Here is an 18,684-nt window from a genome sequence, read left to right on the forward strand (position 1 = left end):
GTACAAACAGTGTCTACAAGAATTATTTGTACAATGTACACGTACATTAAAAACACTGATAAATTAGTCGATGGACTATGATATAAATCAAATATTTGTAATCTGGCTCTCATATAGCCTACTCTAATGAATTATCTATCATATCACTGAAAGGCAGCTTGAGCTAAAGCTGGGGTAATAATAATAATAATAACGTGCTTGGAATAGAATATTTCGAGATAGATGGCGCTATATAAATGCCTATTACCTTTATTATTATCATATGAAAGAGAAAAGTATAGTTTTCCGTCTAGTTGCAAATTATTATCGATCACGCATGAATGATTATAATTAAGTGTGATAATGCGTATTAATATATTTTGTGATCATTGAATCATAACTTGTAATGCTTCAATTATCATTTCTTATTTCTTATTTTTTCTGAGATATGAGATGACATGCTTTCATGTCATATAGAATTCAGATCCTTTTCACCTGTTTTATTTATTTTGAAAGGAAATGCAATATTAACAAGGCAAAAGCGATTTTGTGTCTCGCCCACTTATGAAAATAACCAGAAATATTGTGATTTACGAGGGCATGCAACAGAATTGTATCGATACTTCATTGTGAAATGACTGGGATGGAATAAAACTTGTCATAAGAGAGCATGTAAACTTTAATGTTGACCTGAAAATGACCTTTGACCCTACCATGTGACCTCCCACTGCAACAAAACATGCAGGTCCCCTAAGTACATCTACCATCCAAGTTTTGTTGAAAAGTGACTTACGGTTGCGGAGTTAGGTGTCGTAAGAGAGTCTTGCATGTAAACTTTAACGTTGACCTGGAAATGACCTTTGACCTTACCATGTGACCTCCGACTGCAGCCTAACATGCAGGTCCCCCAAGTCCATCTACCATTCAAGTTTGGTTGAAAAGTGACTTACGGTTGCGGAGTTAGGTGTCAAAAGAGTCTTGCATGTAATTTTTAACGTTGACCTAAAAATGACCTTATCATGTGACCTCCGACTGCAGCATAACATGCAGGTCCCCCAAGTCCATCTACCATCCAAGTTTGGTTGAAAAGCGAACTACGGTTGCGGAGTTGGGTGTCATAAGAGAGTCTTGCATGTAAACTTTAATGTTGACCTGAAAATGACCTTTGACCTTATCATGTGACCTCGAACTGCAGCATAACATGCAGGTCCCCCAAGTCCATCTACCATCCAAGTTAGGTGTCATAAGAGAGTCTTGCATGTAAACTTTAACGTTGACCTGAAAATGACCTTTGACCTTACCATGTGACCTCCGACTGCAGCCTAACATGCAGGTCCCCCAAGTTCATCCACCATCCAAGTTTGGTTGAAAAGTGACTTACAGTTGCGGAGTTAGGTGTCATAGAGTCTTGCATGTAAACTTTAACGTTGACCTGAAAATGACCTTTGACCTTATCATGTGACCTCCAACTTCAGCATAACATGCAAGTCTCTCAAGTCCATCTACCATCCAAGTTTGGTTGAAAAGTGACTTACGCTTGCGGAGTTAGGTGTCATAAGAGAGTCTTGCATGTAAACTTTAACGTTGACCTGCATGTAAACTTTAACGTTGACCTGAAAATGACCTTTGACCTTACCATGTGACCTCCGACTGCAGCATAACATGCAGGTTCCCCAAGTCCATCTACCATCCAAGTTTGGTGTAAAAGCAATTTACGGTTGTGGAGTTATGTGTGATTAGATTTGTGACGGACGGACGAAATTTGGATCCCTAAGTCTCGCCTTCACCTCTGGTGGGAGAGACAAAAATGAATCTTATTACAGTCCTGTACTTACCCATTTTTTCTATTGGTCCAACCTATTCATGTCGGACCAGTAGATACCCAGTTTTTCAAATTTTTACTGTTCCGAACCTAAAATCTACTGGTCCCCAAAAAATAAAGAAAACATTAAAAAAAAGGCGCAAGTTTATTTTTCTAGCCTTTCGTTCCCCCCCCCCCATAAAATGAAGGAATGAAGGACAAAAAGAAAGCAAGACAGAAAGGAAGAAAGAAAGAAGAAAGAAAGAAAGTAAAGAAAAAGAATAAAAGAAAGGAAGGAAGAAAAAAAGAAATGGTAAAGAAAGGATAGATGTGAAGGAAGGAAATAAAGAAAGAACTAAAGAATGAAAGAAAGGAAGGAATAAAGAAGGAACAAAAATAAAGAAAGAAATGAAAAAAAGAAATGAAGGAAAGAAATGAAGCAATACAGAAAGAAAGAACAAATCTAGTAAGTAGTAAAGGAAAGAAAGAAGAAGCAATAAAAAAGAAAGGACAAAAGGAGAGATGGAAAGGACAAAAGAAAGAAAGAGAGGAAGGAAGGATTGAAAGAAGGAAGAAAGGAATTAAGGAAGGAATAAAGGAAAGGTAAAATGATAGATAGAAGGAAATAAATAAAGGAAGGGAAGGAAAGAAAGAAGCAAGCAATATAAAAAAAAGAAAAGGTAAAAGAATAGATGAAAGGAAGAAATAAAAGAAAGACTGAGAGACAAAGAAAGGAAGGAATGAAAGAATAAAGGAGAGAAAGGAAGCAAGCAGTCAAAAAAGGAAAGGTAAAAGGATAGATTTAACAAAGGGAAAAGGAATTAAAGAACAAGACAGATAGAAGAAAGGAAGGAATGAATGTAAGAAAGCGAGAAAGGGCTGGAAGAAGGAAGAAATAAAAAACAAGAAAGGGTAAATAAATGATGGATGGAAGGAAGAAAGAAACAAAGAAAGTAACAAAGAATGAAGGAAAGAAAAGGGTAAAAAGAAGGAAGGAAAGAAAGGAATGAGAGAAGAGATGAATATAGGATGGATGGACTCAAGAATTAAAGGAAAAAAATATCAAAAAGAAAGAAAGGAAGGAAGAAAGAAAGAACGAAAGAGAGAAAGGAAGGGAGGGAGGGAGGAAAGAAGGAAGAAAGAAAGAAAGAAAAAGAAAGAAAGAGAAAAAAGAAATAGAGAAAAATATTTTTTTAAAGGAAAGAAAGAAAGAACAAATTAAAGAAAAAAGGAAATTAAAAAAAGAAAGACAGTAACAAAAAAATGAAAGAAGAGAGGGAAGAAACAAAGAAAGATTGAAAAGAAAGAAGGAAAGAAAGATAGGAAGAAAACAGAGGAAGAGAGCTAAAACTATCATCAAATAATTTATCAGTTTCTTTTTGGCTCAATTAAAATAGCTACGAAAGAAAGTCAGAAACCAAGTGTATCAACACACACATAAATGCATATGTGGGGCTATTATGTATTCAGACGCTATCACCCGAAACCCGATCTGTTTGAACCAAAACAGAAGTGAAAATTTCTCCTTTTACTACTTACAAATGACAGAGTTACTCCAATTTTTAGGAAATATGGACATTATAAGAGCCTTTCATGAGTATGAACCGTGAATTTTGACAGTTCTATGAGAGATTTCTGCCAGAGTTTAGCCAAGCTTCGTTCGCGCAGCCAGTAGAGAATTTACCACGTGGGTTGTGTAGCTGGCTACATGTACACTGTATGCTACTCGAGTGTGTGTATTCTGTGTGTGAATGACAGAATTTAACGGGGGGAAATGGTTTGCAGTGAAATTTGACCATTTCTGGAAAAGTTATTGGCCCAACAATGGATTTTATTACTGGTCATGTCGGACCCTTAAATCTTGCTATTTTTGGAAAAATTACTGGCCCGACAATGATATTTTTTACTGGTCATGTCGGAATAGTAAATCTTCCTATTTCTGAAAATCTACTGGTCCGACAGCGATTTTTACCGGTCTGGGACCGTCGGACCGCCGCTAGTGTCGAGCCCTGGGTAACAGCAGTCAGGCATCGATTCGTTTAATCGTTTGTGAAATCTTTAATACCGGCTGAAATATTAAGAACTGTATATTGAATGAAAACATATCTCATCTCTCGAGAAAAAAAGGAAATAAGTCATAATCAATGAACTGTTGTGCGGTGTGCGCTACGCTTCTATAATCACAACAAGGCCTGAAAATATGCATTTTTGCATAACAATTCATAATCATTCATGCATGACTGATCACTCTTTGGAAGTAGTTGCAAAACGAAGGCTATACTTTCTTTTCCATTTTTATATTCATTTTGACAAATGAAATATTAAATATTAGTCTAATAACACCTACTTACAAAAGTCAATGAGGCAACAGCAGTCAGACATTGATTTATTTGAAATCCTTAACGAAATCTGTACAACCAGTTGAAATATTAAGAATTGTATATCACATGAAAGCATATCTCATCTCCCGGAAAAGTAGGAAATATGTCATGATCAATGAAGCGTTGCGTGCTACGCTTCAATAATAATCACAGCAATGTCTGAAAATGTGCATTATTTGCATTTTATAATTCATAATTATTCATGCGTGACCAATCACAGTTTCCAGCTACGTGTAAAACAATATACTTCCCTCTTTCATATGATATACAGTCGTATAAAAAAAAGTTTACACTTTGAAAACGCCTTGAGAATTAAAAAACATACAACATGAGGGTAATTTTTTCACATAAAATCTTTGGTTTGGGTCTCATCTATCCAATGAAAGTAAAAGTTTTGACAGAATGTTACACTTGAGTGAGCTCTGTCCATTTTTGTAAAGCTTGCAGAAATCTGTTTGCGCAGAAATGCTCGTTTTCACACTTTGTCAAGGGGAAAGGGCGATATCAAACTTACCCTGCAAAACATTTCTCATACATTTCCCTTGCTTTTTTAGTCAATTGAAATAAAACGGATACATTCAAACATTTTGTAACAATTTTGCCACCCAAATTGAAATTTCAACACTTAGTAAGCACAACCTTTACTTTTTTGTGCCAGCTGGATCTGAGGACATAACTGAATCTGAACAAAAGTTTATATCAGACATCTCCAGCTTTTTTTACTAAGTTTTATCATTTAGAGTGGGTTTACATTTCATTTTTCATTTAATACTTGTTTCTCCACACTTTTTCCAAGCTTGACGATGATTAACAAAATGAAGCCATTTCATGTAAATCACAGCTCATTGTAAAGCAAATATCATCACAATGGCCTTGGTGTGTGGGGGAGTGGGGTGGGCGCAATGCACTCTTCAAAGTGTTTTGGGCAAGAAAACAAGTTTAAAAAAGTAAAAGATATCTTCAAATCAGTTTTACTAGCTAAATTCCATGTGTTCTTCATGATTAAGGTCTACTTTTATTCGCCTAACTATTTCAAAGTTCTGCGCAAATCATTTTTCACTAACTTTCCAAAAGTCAGTGGTGCTCACTCAGCGGAAATATTTTTTGACAGTTTTATCGTCATCTGCTTAAATGGATCTGTACCAATCTTAAAATGTGGAAAAATTCTTCAGGATATTACAAACATTATTTTACAGGATTTTGTCTAGGTGTAAACTTTTTTTTGATACGCACTGTATAATTCATTATATTTTATGATGGCTAACTTAGAATTTTTTATTTCAACATAGTTCATCTTCTCATTGTGCATTGCTGTATGTAGTGTACAAATAATTCTTGTAGACACTATACTAAGAACACCACAAAGAGTTTCTACACCAAAATCAGGACATGTGGAGCTTTATTTAGGGAGTTAGATGAAAGAGTATGATTTTGCATACTAATTATGCATAAGTTAGCATAATCAATAACAATTTGCATGAAATGAACCTGTAGCTTACAACCCAAACTACTTGGTGCCAATTTTCAGCGCAATTTTTGCGGTCGGTGGCTGAGACCTCAGGGGGGGGGCTCGCATACTCAAGATATATCAATCGTTGAAATAGAATTCAGTATGTGGTACGGATGCAGCAAGTACCAAATAATAAATAGAGATAATCATCATTTCATTAAAAACAAAACATTCTTAAAAAAACAAAAACATTTTGCCATTGAATTCAAGATTCAAGATATATTTTATTCAATTTAGCAGCTACGAAGGCTGAATTGACATTGAATTTACAATAAAAAACATATAAATTGCACATAAACATGAATAAAATCTCAATTACAATAACAATCTTAATTCAATTTAACCATATTAATTCAAATATACAGTGATAATTCAAATTTACAAAAATAATGATTCTAATTTACAATACTAATTTCGATTAACCATAATAATTTCAATGAACAATAATGATACCAAAATAAGAGAAATGATAAGTTGAGTGTGTGTGTAAGGAAGCGTTTACAAGTAGAATATAAAGAGGAAAAAACGGTCCTGCTGAACAAAAAATCGAAAAGGTTCAACATAATCAGATAATGGGAATAAAGATATATGGAAGGGGGGTACAAAACTATCTTTCAGCAAATTATTATTAAAGTTTCAAAATAAATGGGGCATTCTTACAAAATAGGATAAAGGCATAATTGGTAAAACTGGCCATTGTTTCGTTCATCTGGTGTTTGGAATATAACGAAAATATAATTCCTTGAACATACATGTACATAGGGAATTGATTATATTCAACATGGACAAAAAAAGGGTAATTAATACATTATGAGATAGGTTCATTTGGGGAAATACGTAGCACGTTTAAGCTTCATAGAAACATCATGTGTTACTCATCTATCATTTAAAAGCCTGATTATATAGGGCATGGTACTTTTCTTGTATCGTTCTGTGCGGCACTTCGTCAGTCTATATTTCTCGCTATTTCGGAGGGCTCTAAATTCAGATTGTTTGGGGGGTAGCCAATGAGGAAAGAACTTTTCAAGGGACAGTGCAAATTTCATACACAAAGTGACACGTCTGTCATATAAGGTTGTAAGGCCAGAAGTCGAAAGTGCATTTTCATATGAGTAATAATCTTTGCCAAAAATGATACGCAATGCTCTTTTCTGGATAGATTCTATTTGTTTTGATTCATTGGCTGTTATGGACGAGTGCCACACAGGTGCACAGTACTCTAGTATGGGTCGTAGATAGCATGTAAAGATAGTTAGCAGGTCTTTTCTAGAGAGGTTGAACTTTTTCAGACTACGAATCATGTACAGTTTTTTACTTGCTCTGGATACGATGTCAGTGATGTGAAGACTCCACTTCAAGTCATTTTGGATTAAGACACCCAACAGTTTTACATGATTTGAATTTTCGATGACTTGATTAGAGATGCTAATTACCTGTGGCAATGGGGGGTTTCTACCGAAATTATGAGCAATGAGTGATGCAAGAGCTTTAGGACCCTGGTAGCTTTAAGACAACTTTATTATTGCTATAGGCTCTCGACAGCTGCATTTACCTCACTAATTTTTACTAAAGTGCACAAAAAAGAGTATCTTTGTTACCCCTCAAAGAATATTGCATTGGACTACTGAATTTTTCCATTTTACTCCATTTATCATCAACTTTATCTTGCTTTAACTTCCCCTTTAGAAACTTTTCAAATCTATAATGTGAGAATTATCCCTTTAATTTTTCAGTGCACTGGTCCGTCTATGCTCCCAACAATCCAGGAAAGAGACATCGTTTTGACTGAACATATCAGCACACGGTTTCTCTTCAACATCAAGAGGTATGATCTCTATTTTAATTTTTTGCTTTGTCGTGCTTTCCAATTCAATCAAATCATGTACATTGTAGTCATAGCTCCTTTTGCAGACAAGACCCATATGGGGAAAATGGGATTTCTAGAGGCATTTTGGGGGTAAAAATTGGGAACTAGTCTATTTCACACAATTTCAATGTGCTGAATCTGATAAGACCAGTTTCCAAGCCGATTTCACATGTTTTGACCACCTAATTTGCATAAACAAAATGGCTGCTAATTTGACCATTTAGAATATTATTTTATAAAAATTCGCTTTCACAGACATGGATAATGCTGTATTCAACATAAAAACAGATAATACCAGGCATGTATTGGGAACGAGATGTGTGTTTAATAAAAACAGATAATACTAGGCAAGTATTAGGAACGAGATTTGTGTTTAATAAAAACAGATAATACCAGGCAAGTATTTGGAACAAGATTTGTGTTTAATAAAAACAGATAATACCAGGCAAGTATTAGAAACGAGATGTGTGTTTAATAAAAACAGATAATACCAGGCAAGTATTAGGAACGAGATTTGTGTTTAATAAAAACAGATAATACCAGGCAAGTATTAGGAACAAGATTTGTGTTTAATAAAAACAGATAATACTAGGCAAGTATTAGGAACGAGATTTGTGTTTAATAAAAACAGATAATACTAGGCAAGTATTAGGAACAAGATGTGTGTTTAATAAAAACAGATAATACTGGGCAAGTATTAGGAACGAGATTTGTGTTTAATAAAAACAGATAATACCAGGCAAGTATTAGGAACGAGATTTGTGTTTAATAAAAACAGATAATACTAGGCAAGTATTAGGAACGAGATTTGTGTTTAATAAAAACAGATAATACTAGGCAAGTATTAGGAACGAGATTTGTGTTTAATAAAAACAGATAATACTAGGCAAGTATTAGGAACAAGATTTGTGTTTAATAAAAACAGATAATACTAGGCAAGTATTAGGAACGAGATGTGTGTTTAATAAAAACAGATAATACTCGGCAAGTATTAGGAACAAGATTTGTGTTTAATAAAAACAGATAATACTAGGCAAGTATTAGGCACGAGATGTGTGTTTAATAAAAACAGATAATACTAGGCAAGTATTAGGAACAAGATTTGTGTTTAATAAAAACAGATAATACTAGGCAAGTATTAGGAACGAGATGTGTGTTTAATAAAAAACAGATAATACTCGGCAAGTATTAGGAACGAGATTTGTGTTTAATAAAAACAGATAATACTAGGCAAGTATTAGGCACGAGATGTGTGTTTAATAAAAACAGATAATACTAGGCAAGTATTAGGAACGAGATGTGTGTTTGATAAAAACAGATAATACTAGGCAAGTATTAGGAACGAGATTTTTTTATAATAAAAACAGATAATACTAGGCAAGTATTAGGAACGAGATTTGTGTTTAATAAAAACAGATAATACTAGGCAAGTATGAGGAACGAGATTTGTGTTTAATAAAAACAGATAATACTAGGCAAGTATTAGGAACGAGATTTGTGTTTAATAAAAACAGATAATACTAGGCAAGTATTAGGAACGAGATGTGTGTTTAATAAAAACAGATAAATCTAGGCAAGTATTAGGAACGAGATTTGTGTTTAATAAAAACAGATAATACCAGGCAAGTATTAGGAACGAGATGTGTGTTTAATAAAAACAGATAATGCCAGGCAAGTATTAGGAAGGAGATTTGTGTTGAATAAAAACAGATAATACCAGGCAAGTATTAGGAACGAGATTTGTGTTTAATACAAACAGATAATACCAGGCAAGTATTAGGAACGAGATTTGAGTTAAATAAAAACAGATAATACTAGGCAAGTATTAGGAACGAGATTTGTGTTGAATAAAAACAGATAATACCAGGCAAGTATTAGGAACGAGATTTGTGTTTAATAAAAACAGATAATACTAGGCAAGTATTAGGAACAAGATTTGTGTTTAATAAAAACAGATAATACTAGGCAAGTATTAGGAACGAGATTTGTGTTTAATAAAAACAGATAATACTAGGCAAGTATTAGGAATGAGATTTGTGTTTAATAAAAACAGATAATACTAGGCAAGTATTAGGAACGAGATTTGTGTTTAATAAAAACAGATAATGCCAGGCAAGTATTAGGAACGACATTTGTGTTGAATAAAAACAGATAATACCAGGCAAGTATTAGGAACGAGATTTGTGTTTAATAAAAACAGATAATACTAGGCAAGTATTAGGAACAGGATTTGTGTTTAATAAAAACAGATAATACTAGGCAAGTATTAGGAACGAGATTTGTGTTTAATAAAAACAGATAATACTAGGCAAGTATTAGGAACGAGATTTGTGTTTAATAAAAACAGATAATACTAGGCAAGTATTAGGAACGAGATGTGTGTTTAATAAAAACAGATAATGCCAGGCAAGTATTAGGAACGACATTTGTGTTGAATAAAAACAGATAATACCAGGCAAGTATTAGGAACGAGATTTGTGTTTAATAAAAACAGATAATACTAGGCAAGTATTAGGAACGAGATTTGTGTTTAATAAAAACAGATAATACTAGGCAAGTATTAGGAACGAGATTTGTGTTTAATAAAAACAGATAATACTAGGCAAGTATTAGGAACAAGATTTGTGTTTAATAAAAACAGATAATACTAGGCAAGTATTAGGAACGAGATGTGTGTTTAATAAAAACAGATAATACTCGGCAAGTATTAGGAACAAGATTTGTGTTTAATAAAAACAGATAATACTAGGCAAGTATTAGGCACGAGATGTGTGTTTAATAAAAACAGATAATACTAGGCAAGTATTAGGAACAAGATTTGTGTTTAATAAAAACAGATAATACTAGGCAAGTATTAGGAACGAGATGTGTGTTTAATAAAAAACAGATAATACTCGGCAAGTATTAGGAACGAGATTTGTGTTTAATAAAAACAGATAATACTAGGCAAGTATTAGGCACGAGATGTGTGTTTAATAAAAACAGATAATACTAGGCAAGTATTAGGAACGAGATGTGTGTTTAATAAAAACAGATAATACTAGGCAAGTATTAGGAACGAGATTTTTTTATAATAAAAACAGATAATACTAGGCAAGTATTAGGAACGAGATTTGTGTTTAATAAAAACAGATAATACTAGGCAAGTATGAGGAACGAGATTTGTGTTTAATAAAAACAGATAATACTAGGCAAGTATTAGGAACGAGATTTGTGTTTAATAAAAACAGATAATACTAGGCAAGTATTAGGAACGAGATGTGTGTTTAATAAAAACAGATAAATCTAGGCAAGTATTAGGAACGAGATTTGTGTTTAATAAAAACAGATAATACCAGGCAAGTATTAGGAACGAGATGTGTGTTTAATAAAAACAGATAATGCCAGGCAAGTATTAGGAAGGAGATTTGTGTTGAATAAAAACAGATAATACCAGGCAAGTATTAGGAACGAGATTTGTGTTTAATACAAACAGATAATACCAGGCAAGTATTAGGAACGAGATTTGAGTTAAATAAAAACAGATAATACTAGGCAAGTATTAGGAACGAGATTTGTGTTGAATAAAAACAGATAATACCAGGCAAGTATTAGGAACGAGATTTGTGTTTAATAAAAACAGATAATACTAGGCAAGTATTAGGAACAAGATTTGTGTTTAATAAAAACAGATAATACTAGGCAAGTATTAGGAACGAGATTTGTGTTTAATAAAAACAGATAATACTAGGCAAGTATTAGGAATGAGATTTGTGTTTAATAAAAACAGATAATACTAGGCAAGTATTAGGAACGAGATTTGTGTTTAATAAAAACAGATAATGCCAGGCAAGTATTAGGAACGACATTTGTGTTGAATAAAAACAGATAATACCAGGCAAGTATTAGGAACGAGATTTGTGTTTAATAAAAACAGATAATACTAGGCAAGTATTAGGAACAGGATTTGTGTTTAATAAAAACAGATAATACTAGGCAAGTATTAGGAACGAGATTTGTGTTTAATAAAAACAGATAATACTAGGCAAGTATTAGGAACGAGATTTGTGTTTAATAAAAACAGATAATACTAGGCAAGTATTAGGAACGAGATGTGTGTTTAATAAAAACAGATAATGCCAGGCAAGTATTAGGAACGACATTTGTGTTGAATAAAAACAGATAATACCAGGCAAGTATTAGGAACGAGATTTGTGTTTAATAAAAACAGATAATACCAGGCAAGTATTAGGAACGAGATTTGTGTTTAATAAAAACAGATAATACCAGGCAAGTATTAGGAACGAGATGTGTGTTTAATAAAAACAGATAATACTAGGCAAGTATTAGGAACGAGATATGTGTTTAATAAAATCAGATAATACCAGGCAAGTATTAGGAACAAGATTTGTGTTTAATAAAAACAGATAATACTAGGAAAGTATTAGGAATGAGATTTGAGTTTAATAAAAACAGATAATACTAGGCAAGTATTAGGAACGAGATTTGTGTTGAATAAAAACAGATAATACCAGGCAAGTATTAGGAACGAGATTTGTGTTGAATAAAAACAGATAATACTAGGCAAGTATTAGGAACAAGATTTGTGTTTAATAAAAACAGAAAATATATATTGGATTTTATTGCAATAAAAACTATCAAAATACAATCACAAGCAGTCAAAGACTGAAATAAGTGAATGTTTACATACAAATAGAATCATAACAAAATATAATGTAAACATTATAAATAAATATCAAATACAATACAAATTCATACAAATGAAAAAGAAATGTATCATAAATAAATACAAAAGGCCATTAGTACTACAAAGTGTCACCAAGGAAGAAAAAAGAGGAATGAAAGATTATGAAAGAGAGAGAAGAGAAGAGAGGCGGGAGAAGGGAAAGAAATTGGGATAAGACAAAGAGAAGGGAAAGCAAGAGGTGGAATTTGAAAGAGAATAGGAGGCAACCTTCAGAAAAAAAAAACTAATTATGCAATACAAGACATTTAACAATGGTAACAAGTAAATAAAGTAGTAGTTGCATTGAAACGAGCACAAAAAAAGCGGAAAAGTAGAGCTGAGGAAATACATGTAGACTCCCGAAGGAAGTCGAAGCAGTGTTGATATTGCACATGAGTAGATAAATTGCAAACCATCTAAAATTCAAAACCTGAAACAGTACCAAAAAAAAAAATATATATATATATTTCCTGAGGAAAGGTAGGAGAGAAAAGGCAGAAAGAAGAGGAAGGGGAGAAAGAGAGGGAAAAAGAAAGATGAAGGAGAGGAGGGGAGAAAGGAGAGAGAGGAAAGACAAAAGGGGAAGAAGCAAAGAGGAGCAGAGAATTCCAAGAGAGGAGAGAGAAAAGAAGGGAAGAGAGGAAAAAGAGAAAGAAAAAAAAAAGGAAAATGAAAGAGAGGGAGGAAAAGGGAGAGAGTGGAAGAGGAGGGGAGAGAAGAAAGAGAAAGGAGGAGAAGCAAGGAGGAGGGGACAGAGAAATCCAAGAGAGGAGAGAGAAAAGAAAGAATAACAGAAGACAGAACAGAAAAGAATAGAAAAAAGAGGACAGAAGAGAGGAGAGAGAAAAATAAAAGTACTGTTCATCAACAAAAGATACAAGTTAGAAGTGAAATCAAACAAGCTTCAAATCATTAATTATCTTTACTGCTTGAGGTAGGAATGAATTTTGGTACCTAGTAGTACGGCAAGGTATACGGCAAAGAGGATCAGAATTTCTCAACTGACGGAAATTTGGCAAGGCAACTCTACGCTGTGGAAGCATGCGTGCATGCCTTGATTGTACAAAAGACCTGACAAACATTGTAAGTAATTGAAAGCGTCTATCAGCAAGGGTTGGGATGTCCAAACACTCAAGGGCATGAAGATAATCAATATAGTTACCATAACCTAACATTATACAACAGGCCCTCCTTTGTACACGTTCAATCTTATCCGATTGCTGGGCAGTTATGGAGGATGACCAAACTGGTGAGGCATATTCGACCATTGGCCTAATATACATGCTATAAATAGCAACCAAATCACTCATTGTGAACGAGATTTGTGTTTAATACTAGGCAAGTATTAGGAACAAGATTTGTGTTTAATAAAAACAGATAATACTAGGCAAGTATTAGGAACGAGATTTGTGTTTAATAAAAACAGATAATACTAGGCAAGTATTAGGAACGAGATTTGTGTTTAATAAAAACAGATAATACTAGGCAAGTATAAGGAACAAGATTTGTGTTTAATAAAAACAGATAATACTAGGCAAGTATTAGGAAGGAGATTTGTGTTTAATAAAAACAGATAATACTAGGCAAGTATTAGGAACGAGATGTGTGTTTAATAAAAACAGATAATACTAGGCAAGTATTAGGAACGAGATGTGTGTTTAATAAAAACAGATAATACTAGGCAAGTATTAGGAACGAGATTTGTGTTTAATAAAAGCAGATAATACCAGGCAAGTATTAGGAACGAGATGTGTGTTTAATAAAAACAGATAATACCAGGCAAGTATTAGGAACGAGATTTGTGTTTAATAAAAACAGATAATACTAGGCAAGTACTAGGAACGAGATTTGTGTTTAATAAAAACAGATAATACCAGGCAAGTATTAGGAATGAGATTTGTGTTTAATAAAAACAGATAATACTAGGCAAGTATTAGGAATGAGATGTGTGTTGAATAAAAACAGATAATACCAGGCAAGTATTAGGAACGAGATGTGTGTTTAATAAAAACAGATAATACCAGGCAAGTATTAGGAACGAGATTTGTGTTTAATAAAAACAGATAATACTAGGCAAGTATTAGGAACAAGATTTGTGTTTAATAAAAACAGATAATACTAGGCAAGTATTAGGAACGAGATTTGTGTTTAATAAAAACAGATAATACTAGGCAAGTATTAGGAACGAGATTTGTGTTTAATAAAAACAGATAATACTAGGCAAGTATTAGGAACGAGATTTGTGTTTAATAAAAACAGATAATACCAGGCAAGTATTAGGAACGAGATGTGTGTTTAATAAAAACAGATAATACCAGGCAAGTATTAGGAACGAGATGTGTGTTTAATAAAAACAGATAATACCAGGCAAGTATTAGGAACGAGATTTGTGTTTAATAAAAACAGATAATACTAGGCAAGTATTAGAAACGAGATGTGTGTTTAATAAAAACAGATAATACCAGGCAAGTATTAGGAACGAGATTTGTGTTTAATAAAAACAGATAATACCAGGCAAGTATTAGGAACGAGATTTGTGTTTAATAAAAACAGATAATACTAGGCAAGTATTAGGAACGAGATTTGTGTTTAATAAAAACAGATAATACTAGGCAAGTATTAGGAACGAGATTTGTGTTTAATAAAAACAGATAATACCAGGCAAGTATTAGGAACGAGATTTGTGTTTAATAAAAACAGATAATACTAGGCAAGTATTAGGAACGAGATTTGTGTTTAATAAAAACAGATAATACTAGGCAAGTATTAGGAACGAGATTTGTGTTTAATAAAAACAGATAATACTAGGCAAGTATTAGGAACAAGATTTGTGTTTAATAAAAACAGATAATACTAGGCAAGTATTAGGAACGAGATGTGTGTTTAATGAAAACAGATAATACTTTTCTGACTGCGATTCATCAATATAATTATAAACTTAAAAGCTTTAAATCATCATCAAGAAGGAATATAAGCGGACACAATTCAGTTAAAAAAATAAGAATAAACTAAATTGGAGGCTTACAAGTTGCATAAATTGTGTGTGATTTTTATTTCATCAAAAAGTATGTTTCTTGGTATTATTCATTGAATGTGTGACTTTCGTAACTTTCAGTATTTTCATTTGTCATAATCACCAAGGCTACCACTACCACATTCACCATCACCGCCACCACCACCATCATCATCATCAGTGTTGATTATCATCACTATCATCAGCAGTATCATTATCGTCAACAGCAAATCATCTATGTCATTATCATAGTTATTGAAATTAGGATCATTTTGGTAAGGAAATAATGAAAGGGAATGAAAGAAAGGTTGTAGCGGGAAGGGAAGGGAGGGGGTTGAATTTGTTCTAAAGTAAAATCAATGTGAGTAGAATTAACTCTATGTTTTTATCTATATTGCAGTGATAGTAAAAATCAGTACAATACTAGGATGCCATGATGTTCAATAATTTAAACTTCAAATTTCAATACTTCACGGGTAAAGATATGGGGCCGTAAGCTTCAGGGTGATTATGTAGAATGATATTAACATTAGATCATTACTCTAAAATAGATGAAAGATGATTATTATTTATCATCTATATCAGGTTGTACACAACTGGCCTACAGCAAAAGCAATGATGATATAGTCTTCTCCAGCAAGAGAATTGAACATTATTGACCTTTCAGGATTACTTGGCATTGATACTCATCGAAATGTTCTTAGTCATTGCCCAGGCCTATGATCATGAAAAAGCAAGATCACTCACCCGTGTAGAGAATCATTGACAATGGCGTGCTCAGCGGGTTCGCCACAGACAACAATGAATGGGAGAGGCGCTCAGAGAATAGTTCCCCATATCCGCTGTCGTGATTATTGTCATAATTTCAATAGATGAACCTACTTCAAAAGACCGTTGGCCCGTCCGGTGGGGAATCTTTTGTACTATAGTGTATGAAAGTGCGTGTATACAGTAACTGCAGTCCCGACTTCTTTCTTTCACCATCATCGAGTAGCGATTAGCATGTAAAATCGCATAAATTATCTCACAAAACGGATCTAATGTTCATGATTACCAGCATCATCATAATCATTACTATTATCTTTCATATATTCTTAATTACCGGTATGTAAAATATAAAATTGATATTGGACAACGATTGGAAATAGACAATGAATGAATGATGATGGTGATGATGATAACAGTGATGATGATAATGATAATTATAACTTTGAAGTGATATTAACGGACATGATAATACGAATAATAATATAAGTGATAATGTTGATGATTAAATGATAACAAATGAAGATGATTGGTATATTTTTGCGGCAATGAACCATGTATAACATGAGACGCGTTTTTCCTTTATCATGTTTGTTATAAAATGTTTTCATATCATGATCCTGAAATACATAGATTATGATTAAATTAAAAAGAGAGAGAATGGATGGCCTTCATCTAATTTTGGAAAAGATTTTGCGGGTATCAAACATGATTGCATATCGAGGTCGATACGATTTTTATATCGACATCATCCCCCAGAGTCTATCAAGTTATGAATTTGTGTGCATTTTCGCAAAATTGGCATTTGTAATATCATGAGATTATTCTAATGTTAGAGTACTGTAACATACGAACTGCATTCCATCCCGGCTACGTACGTTTTGAATACATTAACTTTATTATCTTTATCATTACACCAATGACATGAACTTATGCACATATAGGCCTACATCTTTTGCTTGAGAGAACACTGACCCCCCTCCCCTCCCCCATTAGAGCGAGAACAATGAAATTGCGCTCTCTCATTAATATTGATTTCGATACGGAGATCGGGAAACGCACGCCACTAATTTACATTATTTGTATACCACTTAGCACAAAACATTTATCTAAACGCTAAGGAAAAAATATAGAGAGAGAAGGAATTTCATCAAAAAATAAAGTAGTTGTACAGTTCACAGTAGGCTGTAAACAATTGAGGGGCTTCACATGCGGAGGGAAAGCTATATTTAACAAAAAAGGTTTTAACACGGATTTGAATTTCTCTCTTGAATCTGCTTGTTTAATACTTTTTGGTAGATTGTTCCAGAGTTGGATCCATAGGATCCAGGGGTGGGGCAAGGGGTCCGCCCTCCCTCCTCCCCCTATTGGGAGGAGGAAAACGAGTGAATAAAGTAGATGAGGGGAAGACTTCGAAAACAATTTAAAAAAATCTTTCATGTCATTATATAAAATTTTCGCTCGTGCTTCGCGCTCGCATGACCTTTTAGGTGATTTACATATATAGAACTTTAAATATCAAATTTTGAAGTCAATATACATAACATATTTCAGCTCGGAAATCGAACTTTCATTAAAAAAAAAAGTGTTCTGTAAATTTGTTTTTTATTGTCTGAATATTAACATTTTCTGCTTGCACTGCGCGCTCACAAAATCAATTTTCAGGTACCTATTATTTTCCTGTATTCCATATAGTTATCAAAATATCCCTATTCATGTCAGATTGTAAAAACATATCAGCTAGCGATGCATGCTCGCATTTTGATTGGTGAGTTATAAAAATTTAGATATTAATTTTATAACAAACTACTTAAAATCTCCATTTTATGACAGTTAATCGACAATTTTCGGCTGGCGATATGCGCGCACATTGATTGTTAAAAATATATTAACTCTTGCATCTTATTCATTATTACAAAAGTGCTTTAAATGGCCAGTTTTCAGGCTATAATATTGACAGATTTCGCGCTCTGATTAGGCTTATTAGATTAATAAATTAATTTAATGATAAATTGTCCCTTTTTCAGAATGGAATATCGACAAGTTTCATCTCGCGCATTGATAGGAAGAGAAATAGGAAGACAGTCATAATTTTCATACGATGGAATAATGTTCTTAGAATGTCCCGGTCCTACATGTATGTCAAAACTCAAAGTAATAATAATGAAACATATCAGCTCCTTTTTAACTGTGATCCATATCCACTCACAATTTTCCTACAAATCTCGAGTTTTCCGCTTGCGCTTCGCGCTCGCACCAATTGCTTTGTTATATAGTCAACTTTTTCATGATTACAAAAATTGCTTAGAATTTCTATTCTTCAGGTAGAAAGGTCAAAATTTTCAGCTCGCGCTTCGCGCTCGCGTTATTTGACTGTTGAAATATGTAACGTCTTCATGGCTAACTGCAATCAGCCGTTAACAGATCTTTTTTTATCCGAATGATCAAAGCGTATATTAAATTTACTCATCTCGTTTAGGATCACAAGCATTGCCAGAATGCCATTAAAAAGACATGGAATAATAATTTAAAAAATAGCTCGCGCTTCGCGCTCGCACTATTCAAATAAGGCTTATGAGATTATTTTACATATATTTAAACAAACAAAAATCAGATTTGAGCGGCTGATCGGGGGTAATGTG

Source organism: Lytechinus pictus, chromosome 9 (genome assembly GCF_037042905.1).
Source record: "Lytechinus pictus isolate F3 Inbred chromosome 9, Lp3.0, whole genome shotgun sequence".
Lineage (NCBI taxonomy): Eukaryota > Metazoa > Echinodermata > Echinoidea > Temnopleuroida > Toxopneustidae > Lytechinus > Lytechinus pictus.